We start from the raw sequence: 14,012 nt of genomic DNA on the forward strand, positions 1-14,012 counted from the left end.
AAAAGGATTTCTTGAAAACTAAAAATTTTACTACGGCTGCTGTGGCTAATTGATATATCTGTTTTTACGTGGTTATCAGGAAAAAATAAAAAGATGCTTGTTATAACCGAGAGCAAACAAATACCGAAAGACATCGTTTATTCAGAACTAAAATACCCATATTGTTTTAACTGATCGGTTTTTCTATCTCTAAACTGCAGTGTCGCCATAGAAAAGTGTGTCGTTCCATCATTGTCCATAGCAACTTTGAGATATGTAAGTGTTTATGCGCAATATCGACAAATGGAAACACGAAGAGGTAATAAGCACCTGAGCGATTGAATTTATTTCACGGTCAGAAAAGTCGAGTGACAGACAAGACTAAATCAGTGTAATAGAAATTATATGGAAAGCTGTGTAAAGGAAAATTTCCAGTTCTTTCGTGGATTCCAAAATTGAAGCAAATTTCGCGACATTAAGGTGACATAGTCTTATACGGATAGTATTCCATGACTAACGTAATTGGCCCACATACTGTACTGATATACGGATAATATTACACGACTAACGTAATTTACCTGAAATAATTTACAAACATGTTACTATAACATTCGCTACTACTCATTGCGCTAATTCACCTTCAGCCATTAAGCGCAAGCGCAGATCTCAGTTATGATACGTGCGCCATCCTAACATTTATCAAGTTAGTAACTCAACACAACTACAAACGATCATTGTGTGCTAAATAAACCTCATAAGAAGAACATGACGGGTTTGAATCATTCCCACCGCATAGGATGAAAAATTTAGGCTCGCACACAAGACCACTTGATAGCTAACCAGAAATTCAGATTAGTTGTAGCTTCGGTGACAATCGCGTTTTTTACATTTTCCCCGTAAACTAGATAATTATGAAACGTTAGCAACTACTCTAAAATATCTGCGGCAACGGCCTTGCCCCGGAGGTTGCATCGGTTCACGTGAGATCACCGAAGTTAAGTGCGTTGTCGGGCGTGGTCGGCACTTGGATGGGTGGTCATCCAGGCCGCCATGCGCTCTTGCCATATTTCGGGGTGCACTCAGCCTCGTGATGCCAATCGAGGAGCTACTCGACCGAATAGTAGCGGCTCCGGTCAAAGAAAACCACCATAACAACTGGGAGAGCAGTGTGCTGACCCCACGCCCCTCCTGTTCGCATCCTCCACGGATGATGACACAGCAGTCGGATGGTCCCGTCCCAGTAGGCCACTCGTGGCCTGAAGACGGAGTGCTTACAAAGCAACTACTCTCCAGTGCATGGCCGTATTACTGAGACCTTGATGCCTGGCATCAACAACAGATGGCAGCACACGAGGTTGGCTTACGCCTACTGCCGAATTTTGCGATCTGTCGTAAGCCTGCGTTAGCACGTGGGGCCTTCCGTCTTAAGTGCAAGCATATCCATTGCGTGTTCTGCCGCGCGACTTGAGTGGAATGTTTCATTATTTCTGAAATTTTATAGAAATGTTTTTTGTTGTCTATCCTCCCCATCGGTACTGAATTTACTGTAAAATTACTTGCTCACTTTTCGGAAATTCCGTTAATGATAAATCGATACTATTTGAAGCCGTGGTAGACACGAGTCTAGTGTGCTTCACCTTCAGCATCTTCTGTGTCAGTCTCGGTTCCTATGTCGCTGATTTCACAACGAACAGTTCGTTGTCTACTGAGTATACTGTCTGTTGCACGACACTATCCCTCCTACACTGCAAGGGGGAGACACAGGAAATTATAAGATTTTTGAAACATGTAGCTATTAAGGTAATTTTGAAGCTAGGCATACGAAAATTTGTATCTGGTTTCTAGGTCAGAAATAAAGAAATATGTGTTCCATTATTATTGGGAATGAAGTGAACTAGTGGGTGAACATTTTATTTTAAGATAAATAATTATGGAAGAACTATGAAAGTATTTTTAAGGCTACATCTACGAAAATTGGTATTTGACTTCAAGGTTACAAATAAGAAAATACGTGTTTTGGTGTTTTTGGAAGTTCAACCCCTAAGGGGATGCAATAGAGCGAGCTGGTGCGTTTCTGGCGCCAGTTTCCATCGATCGTTGTTTCGATCTTTGAGTCCCGGTCCAGAGGACACTGCTCCCTAAGCGACTGTAGTAGTTCTCTGCGCGTCCCCACATCGGGCTTACCGCGCTTACACTTGACACAGTTGCCAACAAATTGCCTGACATCGCGATATAGGTTGGGCCAAAACGTGTTCCCGAACTCGGTTCTAGGTCTTGTATAACGCCAAATGACCCCCGACCACCGAATCGTGGATATATCATGCTAACTCGTTCCTCTGGAATACAGACCTTCACTTCACCACGGTTGTCTCCCCCGAAGGCAACAGCCAGTACCGACGTCGCCATCCGCCTATTGCTGCCTATTCGGTCCCCACCTGGGGTCCACAGCCTGTTTGCCGGCTGAGTCGCAGAAGAAACCGGGTGTCTCGGAGAGAAGGAAATTCGCCCCAAGATCCGGCTCCAAGTGGCCCTTGCCTTCCCCAGACTCTCCCGCGAACATACGGCTAAGAGCGTCGCCAATTCATTGTCTCTGCCCCTAATATGCCGAACCTGGAGATAAATCTTGTCATCTTAACTTCGGCATGACTTTTAGCGAACTTATTAATCAAAGTTTAAGGGCTGGCACTGTCCAAGTAACTCACGGCGGCTCATTTGTTTCAGTTCAGTTGTAATGCTCACCTGTTCTCCAGATAAGGTTGTGTAGTATATGTCTCAGAAAACTGTCTGCCCTTGATGTGTGTTGTGTTAGAGATAATTGGCAAAGGTCGACGCTAGAATATTGGGAGCACAGCACCACGGAGACAGAGAGATATTTAAGGCCATGTCCTCTCCTTTACATCTTGGGTTATGTTGTCACTTTTGCGTGATTCCATCTTTCCGGTGGAGAACTATAGCATCCAAAGTTCAATTGCATTGCCAAGTTGAGTATATTTCTATGTCACTCCCTGTCTCGTGGATCTCTCGTATTGATTTGAATCCTTGTTCTGCTCGCGTCTATCGCCAATTCACACGAAATATTGAAGCAACCTTATTTTAAGGGTATTGTCATATGGTCATGTTCTAGTTGTAATCATTCTAAGAATATTGTTGATTAATCAGCTGGGTAAGTAAATTTGAAGGTCGGTTTGGTCAAAATTAAAGCACCTCCTTAATTGCTTTAATCATTTGTATATAGTTTTGTTTACGAAGGTTGGCTAGCCAAATGTTAAAAAATCTGTTTATTAGGCTTAATCTGTTTCTCTGCTGATTGGAAGTAATGAGAGTTCTGCTGCACATTCTATGGACATTTGTACTATTTAAGTAAAGCCTTACCTAAGTATATTTACCTAGTCATATTCAAATTTGAAGTTTAATGGGTCTTGTTTCACGTAAAGAAATTTATTTACTATTTGTCCAACAGATCTGGCTTTATAAGGCAGTCTCTTGTATTTTTGTGATTGTGATTTTATAATGCTTTTGATTGTAATAAAATATGTAGCAACTACAACGGATTACTATTGTGATTTTGGTGTGTCACTACCACAATCCCATTACATAGAGGATGATATGTTTCATGAAATATTTAATTATGAAAGCATATTTAAAGCTAAATATGTTTACACCTGAATTTGGCTTCTCGGTTGAAGTAAAAATAAAAAAATTACATGTCTCACTGTTTTTTATACATTCAATTCATAAGGAGGTGGAATATACGATGAAATGTTTTATGAAAATAATTCAGTGTGAAAGAATTTTTAAAGCTAAATCTATGAAAATTCTGTTATTGAAAAATACGTGTTTCACTGATTTTGAAACTACAACCTCCAAGGTGGTGCGATAGGGGCACATGTATTCATTCTCTCACCGCCTTCCAGCCCAACCTGCAAAGTATAGGGACTTGAAATTTGATGAAGGTGTAAATATTACGCTGAAAGAACCATTTAAGAAGAAATTTTTCGAAATTCCACTCCTAAGGGGGTGAAATATGGGTTGAAAAGTTTTTTTGAAAAAAAATATGTCCCTATGTTACTGTTGAAGCTAGAACTACAAAACTACGGAAATTGACATTTGGTTTCTCAGCCAGAAACAAAAAAAAACAGGTTTTTATCATTTTCCGAAATTCTTCCGTTGGGGGGATAAAATAATTAGTGAAGGTTTTTTGAAAATAAATCATTATTAAAGAACTAATAAAGCATTTTTAAAGCTACATCTATGAAAATAGGTATTTGACTTCTCAGTTGGATGTAAAAGAAATGTGTTTCGTTGCTTTTGGAAATTTAACTCATTAATAGAGTGAAATAGGGGATGAAAAGTTTTATGAAATATTTCACTATGAAAGCACTTTTAGAATTAAGTGGATGAAGATTTGAATTTGGCTCCTTGGTTCTAAATAGAAGAATACATGTTCAATTGTTTTTGAAAACCTAACTGCTAAAGGGTGTGAGATATTTCTGAAAATGGTTCATTATGAAAGCATTACTAAATATATCTGACAATTCGCATTCGGCTCCTCTGTTAGAATTTTTAAAAACTATATGTTTCAGTGATTTTGGAACTTCGATACTAAGTGGATGAAAATTTTAATGAAATATTTATTGCGTTATATTAAAATATTTTAAATCTGCATCTATGAAAACCTGTATTTCACTTCTCAATTATATAAAAGAAATATGTGTTGCGGAATGAAAGATTCTATGGAGATATCACCACAAGAATACAAACGGTTTGATTAACAAAAACCTTCGACTCCAGCTGTCGGCATAGCTTTTTGGTCATTCAGTAAAAGACCATACTTCAATGGCGTTAAGTTTAGAAAGTGTTGCAGTTTATAAAAGACATAAAAAAACGATTAAAGAAAAAAATTCTTTGCAGACCATAAACGGTCTATGCACGTAAAGAAGCGGATGATAAGCTAGCTCTTTACGCAAATGAGTTGGTCAGTTTCAGTGTCATGCAGCAGGAACCAAATCCTATAGTTGGTACGATTGGCTAAAGGAAAAGTTTTGCAGAATCACGGGAAATCACTTCTGCAAGTGGCTGAGAATCTCGTAATGAATAAAAATTATGTATCATCCTTCTTTCCCTCTAGCAAAAAAAAAAAAAACCCTAGAGAAATTTCCGCTGTGAAACTATTTGCAAACAAGAGAACGGCCCTTGAAATTTAACGCTTCAAAGTTTTAAGCCCTGCTCATTCCGGATATTGATTGGGAAGTGTTAATCCACATGTGAAACCTGAGTACATAATCCCTGTGACATTTTATCAACGGTATTCCATAGGGACAGGTTCTCATTCAAAAAGTGTCACGACTGCCATGGGCAGCGCCGGGTATCCGCCATGTCTCAAACGCCTTGTCACGGTTCGCGCGGCTCCCCCCGTTGGAGGTTCGAGTCCTCCCTCGGACATCGTTGTGTGTGTTAGCATAAGTTAATGTAAGTAGTGTGTAAGCATAGAGACTGATGGTTCAAATGGCTCTGAGCACTACGGGACTTAACATCGGAGGTCATCAATCCCCTAAAACTTAGAACGACTTAAACCTAAGTAACCTAAGGACATCACACACATCCATTCTCGAGGCAGGATTTGAACCTGCGACCGTAGCGGTCGCGCGGCTCCCGACTGAAGCGCCTAGAACTTCTCGGCCACATAAGCCGATCTATCATGTATTCTAGAGAAGCTGCCCGGTCGTCAGTGGCACCTGTTCTTTCGAGAACAGTTACTATCTTCATATATATGGTTAAACGCTACCCAGCCATTGAGCTTCGTCTGTGCGAATGAGCACAGGTTGCACGAAATCTAACGGGAATCGTCACGTTAGTGTGGGCCAGTATTGAGTGGATGGGCAAATACCTATTACGTACATTACGTTTGTGGATTGTGGACAGTTGGGAATGTGAGTCTCACGGGAAGCGTGGAAGGGATAAATGCCTGCAGTCGCGGTATTCATCTGTGTCCTCGGTAGCTCAAATGGATAGAGCGTCTGCCATGTAAGCAGGAGATCCCGGGTTCGAGACCCAGTCGGTGCACACATTTTCAGCTGTCCCCATCGAAGTATATCAACAACACCTATCGGCAGCTGAGGGTTTCAATTAACTATCAATTGTGAAGGGAATTCGAAGAACCCTTTGCCAGGCACTTAAATGTGATTTGCAGAGTATCCATATAGATGTAGATCAAAGCTCGTCCCGTGACGCACGTGCACAAAATGATTCATACTGCACAATGCATGCAAACATACTAGCCGAAAACACTGACGAATAACGAGTGCTGCATATCCAGGTTAGACAGATCGGTTTTTCCTGCCAAGAAGAACAGGGAGTTGTTATCTAGGAACAATTCCAGTTAGAGAAAGGGTTGATAAATGCTCCTTGGATTGCACACTAAACGTAAATAACTAAAATGCATTTTTGGTAAAAATTGGTCAAAACAGAATCCTGTGCTCTCCGTATTGCATTAGCCGTTTTGAATATTGAAAATCTGACTGCAGATTCGTGTTCAGCGACATTAAAAATATATATGTAACACTCAGTTCTTGCAAATCGAAGTAATAATATAACTAAAAGGTTTCCCCAGACGTTGAACTTTTTTGGAGAAACTATTTTCTCAGAACGGCATGCAGCATTAACTAAAAATGGTTCAATCTCTTAACTTCTACCTCTGATCCAGAAAAGTAAACACTTTTCTTAGGAGCTTATATCTATAATATATGACACTGATTAATATTAACTAATATTTGTGAAGGCATAAGGAGTGAAATAAACCCCCAAAAATCTAACTCAGAGTTCAAATTAGCTCCGTATCGCTAAATTTACGGTTGTTTCATTGCGGTTAGGTATGCGCTCCCATAAATTTTATGTAATATCGACTGATGTTTTCCATTTTTAATTTCAGAGAAGTAATTTAGTATCAACTAATGTTATGCATTTTTGATTTCAGGTAACATCTGAGGGGCCACACTGCACGCAGTCTGCGTGATCAAATCATAATTGCGGGCGCCATTTTTTTTTACTGAAAATCTAAAATAAAGCTCATAGTATGATCGCTCGTAATTCCCAAAGAGATCCTTCAAATGTATTTTCACTGTCTCAAAAAAAAAGTACCATTTTTTGCTCATTTGAATGAGAACCTAGCCGTAACGCTGGAATATAGTCACGAGATTTTTTTCGGAGACGCTGTACGTTCGCCAGAAGAATTTCGTTCTGCGCGTGTCGATGGACTTCGACAGATATTACTACTGTGTGTGTGTGTGTGTGTGTGTGTGTGTGTGTGTGTGTGTGTACTACTCAGTCGTGCCATTCGAGTGTACATCTTTGCTTAGTTTTCCTTTGACGATGTAAACAGTGTTAGGCTCAGTTGCTATCTGGCCAGTGAGTGGTTCCGAAGGTGTCGGGTGTGCGGTGCGTTCTGTCTGCTAGGACAACAACAGACTGGCGTGCTGCGATGGCAGAAGCAGACACTGAGGGAGCTAGCTGCTGGGACGCCAGCGAACAATGTATGCCAAGTAAGACGAAGAGGACTATTCTAAAATTATGAGCCGCCTCAATAGTGTTTATCATTAGTAAATCTTGTAGTTGAGACTGACAATCAATCTACAATAACAGACAGTTTTGCCTAGAGAGAGATTAGTGAGAAATACAGGAAATCCCCCACACACTGAAATTTTGGTTGTGATGACAGGCCGATGGGCAGTGTAGCCCGAGATCTAAGTTAGGTTGGAAGGGGGTAATTTGATTTAGAGATGTTTACGCCAACGATTATGAATGCCGAGTAAACGTTGTGTGAGCAGATTTCCCTGTAGCGTAGCCTAGTGTTTCCGTCCGCGCCATATTTAACACACTTTCTCTGGCGGTGTACAAAAGTCGCACAACAGCGACGAAAACTACGTTTCTGGTGGGGGGAGGGGAGAGTTCACTATGTAATTTCCCTACAAATTTTAGTAGCCGCCGAAACTAGCCGAATTAGAAGCGTAATTTTAACTATATTTCCGTTTGTGGGAAAATAGTGATTCTTCTCTTTCGGCAGCAACTATAATACGTAGGCGACATATTATTATTTTTTTTTAACTCTGAATCATGATCTCAGTACACGCAGTGCTGTTTACGTAACCTGATTCGTGGTCGATAGTAACAAATGCAATGTATTGGTAAATTCTTTGAAGTGTGACGTGTGTTGCATAGACGGCGTCTGCAATGTTCGTAAGGCCAAGTTTGTATATATTCTGTGTATGTTTAATTAAGGCGAGGAGGATAATGTTCAAGGAGCACTGCATTAGCGGTCTATGGAGAAATTTAGAATTTGGATCTGACGAACGGCATGCTCGGGCAGTTTCTGCTATTATGTTGACCACTGCGTAATTCGGACACAGTGATCATCGCCTCTCCCTAGTAACCAGGAGACTCGGGTGGTAATCCTGGTCTGGCACAAATTTTCAACAGTACCTATTGTCAGATAATTTTATTAGTTGTTTCGGTCTTAAATTGTGTTTTGTCAACAAAACGTCGTTTAGCTCTTTCTTGGATAACAGCTTTGGAAAGCGTACAGTCTGTACAGGTTACATTGATATTCACTCGTCGTTAGTCCAAGGCAACTATAGCTATTTTTAAACACAGTTGTAGTGCATATTAAGCCTACATACGTATTTGTGTCCTGTGTTTCTTTACCAAGAACTTCTTCTTAGGTAGTTTCCCTGTAGTGGTATTTTGTTTTGGTATTTATAGACTGTAGGCTTGGATGAAATATGAAACACATATCCGAAGTTTCTGTTGATGCTGTAGATCCTGTTTTATCCGTACTAGGGGCACAAACACTTCATCTAATACTGGAGAACACAATTTGTTTCGAGATTTAGCAATTTCTCGTAATGTAGGCCTAGCTTCGATATATTTTTCTCTAATTCTTGTTTGGATTTAATCTTAAAACACACTAACTTTTCCACCAATTATTCTATATGTGGTTTCATCCCTTTCGTAGCATAGAGTTCCTACACGGTCGATAATATTAATAATTTCCTTTCTCACTTTGATTTTCTGTAGGATCTCCTGTTTATGGTTATTGCTAACCTGTTTCACATTCTCACTTTTATTATTTTTATTTTTCTAGTTTTGTAACTGGTAGCCAAATTTTCTTTGAATTCAGTTTGTAATTCTGAAATAGTAACAGTTAAAGGTCAAGTGAAGATTGCGATCTATTTGAGGAGAATTGTTCGGAGATCTTTTATATTAGACGTACACAGGTAATTGAGATCCTTATCTATATAAAATTACTTCGAGTTTGATGTAGCCCATTCTCTTGTCATGATGTCGGCTGTATCGTAGCGCATTGTGTCGATTAGGATGGAGATTTTGGTTGAGAGTTGCCGAAGTCGACGAAAGTGTTTACGAAGTTAATACTGTACTAACAGCATGATCTGTAGCGTAATCCAAAACGCTCTTTCTGTCCTTTTAAAATGTCTTTTAATTAAAAATAACTAAAGCTGCAAGATACAATCACAAAAACTGTGTTACGTAATACAGAAATCCCAGACTATTGTGGTGTATGTTGTGTACGTACACCAATTTTTTGTCACTGAATATATATTTTTTACTCATTTGCTGGATTCCAGTTTCCCGCTTTTTGCGGCGAAAAACTTTTCCCTGCGAAGGGCCCAATAGCATGTCGGTTATATTCGTGACTTTACCGACGGTCAGTAATTTCATGATAGTCTATCCACCAGCGTCATTGTTAACATCGAATATAGATTTAAGTATTAGGAAGGCTAATATGAACCTAACGCATGAGTAGGTCTAATGATGAATAAAAAAAATTCGAATGCGGGTTAGCTACTACAAGCAGCATAGTGAACGCGTTATTGTGGCCAAGATAGACACGAAGCCCACACCTACCACAGTCTTAAAAGTAGTCCGCAGATGATGAAGAAATTGATGAAATGTGTGATGAGATAAAAGAAATTATTCAGATAGTGAAGGAAGATGAAAATTCAATAGTCACAAGTGATTGGAATTTGATAGTAGAAAAAGGAATAAAAGGAAACGTAGTAGGTGAATATGGAATGGTGGTAAGAAATGAAAGAGGAAGCCGCCTGGTAGGTTTTCGCCCAGAGCATAACTTAATCATAGCTAACACTTGGTTCAAGAATCGTGAAAGAACGTTGTATACGTGGAAGAGACCTGGAGATACTGCAAGAATTTAGATAGATTATATAATGGTAAGACAGAGATTTAGAAACCAGGTATTAAATTGTGAGACATTTCCAGGGGCAAATGTGTACTCTGACCACAATCTATTGGTTATGAACTGTAGATTAAAACTGAAGAAACTGCAGAAATGTGGGAAATTAAGGAGACGGGACCTGTATAAACTGAAAGAACCAGAGGTTGTACAGAGTTTCAGGGAGAGCATAAGGGAAAAATTGACAGAAATGGGGGAAAGAAATACAGTAGAAGAAGAATGGGTAGCTTTGAGGGATGAAGTAGTGAAGGCAGCAGAGGATCAAGTAGGTAAAAAGTCGAGGGCTAGTAGGAATCCTTGGGTAACAGAAGAAATATTTAATTCAATTGATGAAAGGAGAAAATATAAAAATGCAGTAAATAAAGCAGGCAAAAAGGAATACAAACGTCTCAAAAATGAGATCGACATGAAGTGCAAAATGGCTAAGCAGGGATGGCTAGAGGACACATGTAAGGATGTAGAGGCGCAAATCACCATGGGTAAGATAGACACCGCCTACAGGAAAATTAAAGTGACAGCATTGATAGGGGTGGTGGGATCACTCATGGGAAAATTCCTGCAGTAGTGGATGTTAGAGCTGCACCGTTTTTAGATTGAAGTCAGCTGATAGGTATTCCTGCTTAGGGGAAGTCTCTCTAACAAAAGATCCACTTTTAAAAAAGCTTAAGTATCCAAGTAATGAGAGAATTAGTATATTTCATCAAAATATACAAGATGTTAGCGATAAAGTTAGTCAACTGCTTATAGATGTTGACTCTGAAATTATTGGTATATTTGAGCACTTCTTAAATAAGGAGATAATTCAGAGGCTTCCTTTACCAGGATACAGGCTGGCTGACAGCTTTTCTAGGAGCTCTTTTCGGTGTGGGGGAGTAACCATGTATGTGAAAAACAGCATCCCATTAGAGTCAATTGATGTTTCAAAGTACTGCACTGAAAAGGTGTTAGAATGTTGTGAAGGTGTGGTTAAATTTAATGGAGCTAAACTTCTAATTGTTATTTATAGAGCCCCAGACGCCAATTTCACAACATTTTTGCTAAAGCTAGAGGAGGTTTTTGGTACACTTTGTAGGAAATACAAAAAATTATTTATATGTGGTGATTTCAATATTAATTGTAAAGTGAGTGTGCAAGTAAAAGCATGCTGGTAGATCTCCTTAATTCATATAATCATATGCTAACTGGTATGGCAAAGTGGTATGCAGATAGAATAGCTCAGGATAAAATTAAAACCATATGGTCAGTCGTAAAGGAAGTGGCTGGTCTGCAGAGACAGGTCGACGATATGGAATCAGTGTGTAGTGGGAATGTTCGTGTTGCTGATAAGTCGCTTATATGTACAGTATTTAATAATCACTTTCTGAATGTAGCAGATGAACTAAATAGAAACCTAGCCCCAACAGGGAATCATATAGCGCTCTTAGAAAAAAGTGTTCCGAGACTGTTACCTGAAATGGTCCTCCATGATAATGACAAGAGGGAGATTGAGTTAATAATTAAATCTCTAAAGACCAAGAACTCTCATGGATATGACGGGGTATCTAGCAGAATACTGAAGTATTGTTCTGTGTATGTTGGCCCAGTACTTAGCCATATCTGTAACATTTCCTTTAGCAGTGGTCGGTTTCCTGACCGATTAAAGTACTCTCTAGTGACGCCACTTTATAAAAAGGGAGACAAGGATAATGTTGACAACTTTAGACCTATTTCCATGCCATCGGTGTTTGCTAAAGTTATCGAGAAGGTTGTATACACAAGGTTACTGGAGCATTTAAATTCACATAATTTGCTGTCAAATGTACAGTTTGGTTTTAGAAATGGTTTAACAACTGAAAATGCTATATTCTCTTTTCTCTGTGAGGTTTTGGACGGATAAAATAAAAGGTTGCGAAAACTAGGTGTTTTCTTTGATTTAACGAAGGCTTTTGACTTTGTTGACCACAAAATATTACTGCACAAGTTGGACCATTATGGAGTAAGGGAGTAGCATAAAGTTGGTTCGCCTCTTACTTTAAGAACCGAAAGCAGAAGGTAATTCTCCGCAATATTGAGAGTGGTAGTGATAATCATTCGCAATGGGGCTCTGTTAAGAGGGCATTCCCCAAGGGTCGGTTCTGGGGCCACTGCTGTTTCTTACTTATATAAATGATATGCCTTCTAGTATTACAGGTGATTCAAAAATGTTTCTGTTTGCTGATGACACCAACTATGCAGTGAAGGGTCTTGTGTGTAATATTGAAACAGTATCAAATAATGTAGTTCATGAAATAAGTTTGTGGCTTGTGGATAACAATTTGATGCTAAATCACACTAAGACTCAGTTTTTACAGTTTCTAATTCACAATTCAACAAGGAACGATATTTTGATCAGACAGAATGGGCATGTTATAAGCGAGACGAAACAGTTCAAGTTCCTAGGCGATCGGATAGATAGTAAGCCGTTGTGGAAAGCCCATGTCCAGGATCTTGTTCAGAAACTAAATGCTGCTTTAGTTACCATTAGAACAGTATCTGAAATAAGTGACAGTTCAACATGGAAAATAGTCTACTTCGCATATTTTGATACGCTTATGTCGTATGGTATTATTTTTTTAGGGTAATTCTTCTAATTCAAAAATGGTATTTTTGGCTCAAAACGGACTGTTCGAGCTATATGGGGTGTAAGTTCGAGAACCTCTTGTTGGTCCCTATTCAATAGTCTGGGAATTCTGACATTGCCCTCACAGCATATATTTTCTTTAATGTTGTTTGTTGTTAGCAGTATTAGCGTATTCCCAACAGTTAGCAGCTTTCAGTCAGTTAATACTAGGCACAAATCATATCTGTATGTGGAATGCACTTCCTTGACTCTTGTGCAGAAAGGAGTGCAGTATTCTGCTGCATCCACATTCAATAAGCTACCACAAGGACTCAAAAATCTTTGCAGTAGCCCAAAATCTTTTAAGTTTAAACTGAAGAGTTTCCTCATGGCTCACTCCTTCTATTCTGTCGAGGAGCTCCTGGAAGAGCTAAAAAATTAAGCAAATTTCAGTGTTACGTTGTTGATTTTCTTTATTTTAACTTAAGACTTGTCGCCTGACTATGTTTTAATATTTCATTTTATCTGTTTCTTCTATCGTGTTATAATTTCAAGTATTGACTCGTTCTATGACCATGAAGATTTCTCCTTAATTTGGTCCCACGGAACAATAAATAAATAAAAATGAAAAAACTGTGGAGAAAAGAGATCCACTTGAATGCATATCAAGAGCTCAGATGGAAACCCTGATATAAGCGAAGAAGGGAAGGCAGAAAGGTGGAGGAGTATATAGAAGATCTATACAAGGGCTATCTACTTGAAGACAGAATATGGAAATGGAAGAGCATGTAGATGAAGATGAAATAAGAGATTATATACTCCGTGAAGAGTTTGGCAGAGCAGTGAAAGACCTAAGCCGAAACAAGGCCCCGGGAGTAGACAACATTCCATTATAAGTACTGACACCCGTGGGAGAGCCAGCCCTGACAAAACTCTACCATCTGATGAGCAAGATGTATGAGACAGGCGAAATACCGTCAGACTTCAAGAAGAATATAATAATTCCAATCTCTAAGAAAGCAGTTGTTGACAGATGTGAAAATGACCGAACTATTTGTTTAGTTAGTCACAGGCGCAAAATACTAACGCCAATTCATTACAGACGAATGGAAAAACTGGTAGAAGCCGACCTCGGGGAATACCAGTTTGGATTCCATAGAAATACTTGAACACATGAGGCAATACTGACCC

This window comes from Schistocerca gregaria, unplaced genomic scaffold (assembly GCF_023897955.1).
Source record: "Schistocerca gregaria isolate iqSchGreg1 unplaced genomic scaffold, iqSchGreg1.2 ptg000001l___fragment_3, whole genome shotgun sequence".
Lineage (NCBI taxonomy): Eukaryota > Metazoa > Arthropoda > Insecta > Orthoptera > Acrididae > Schistocerca > Schistocerca gregaria.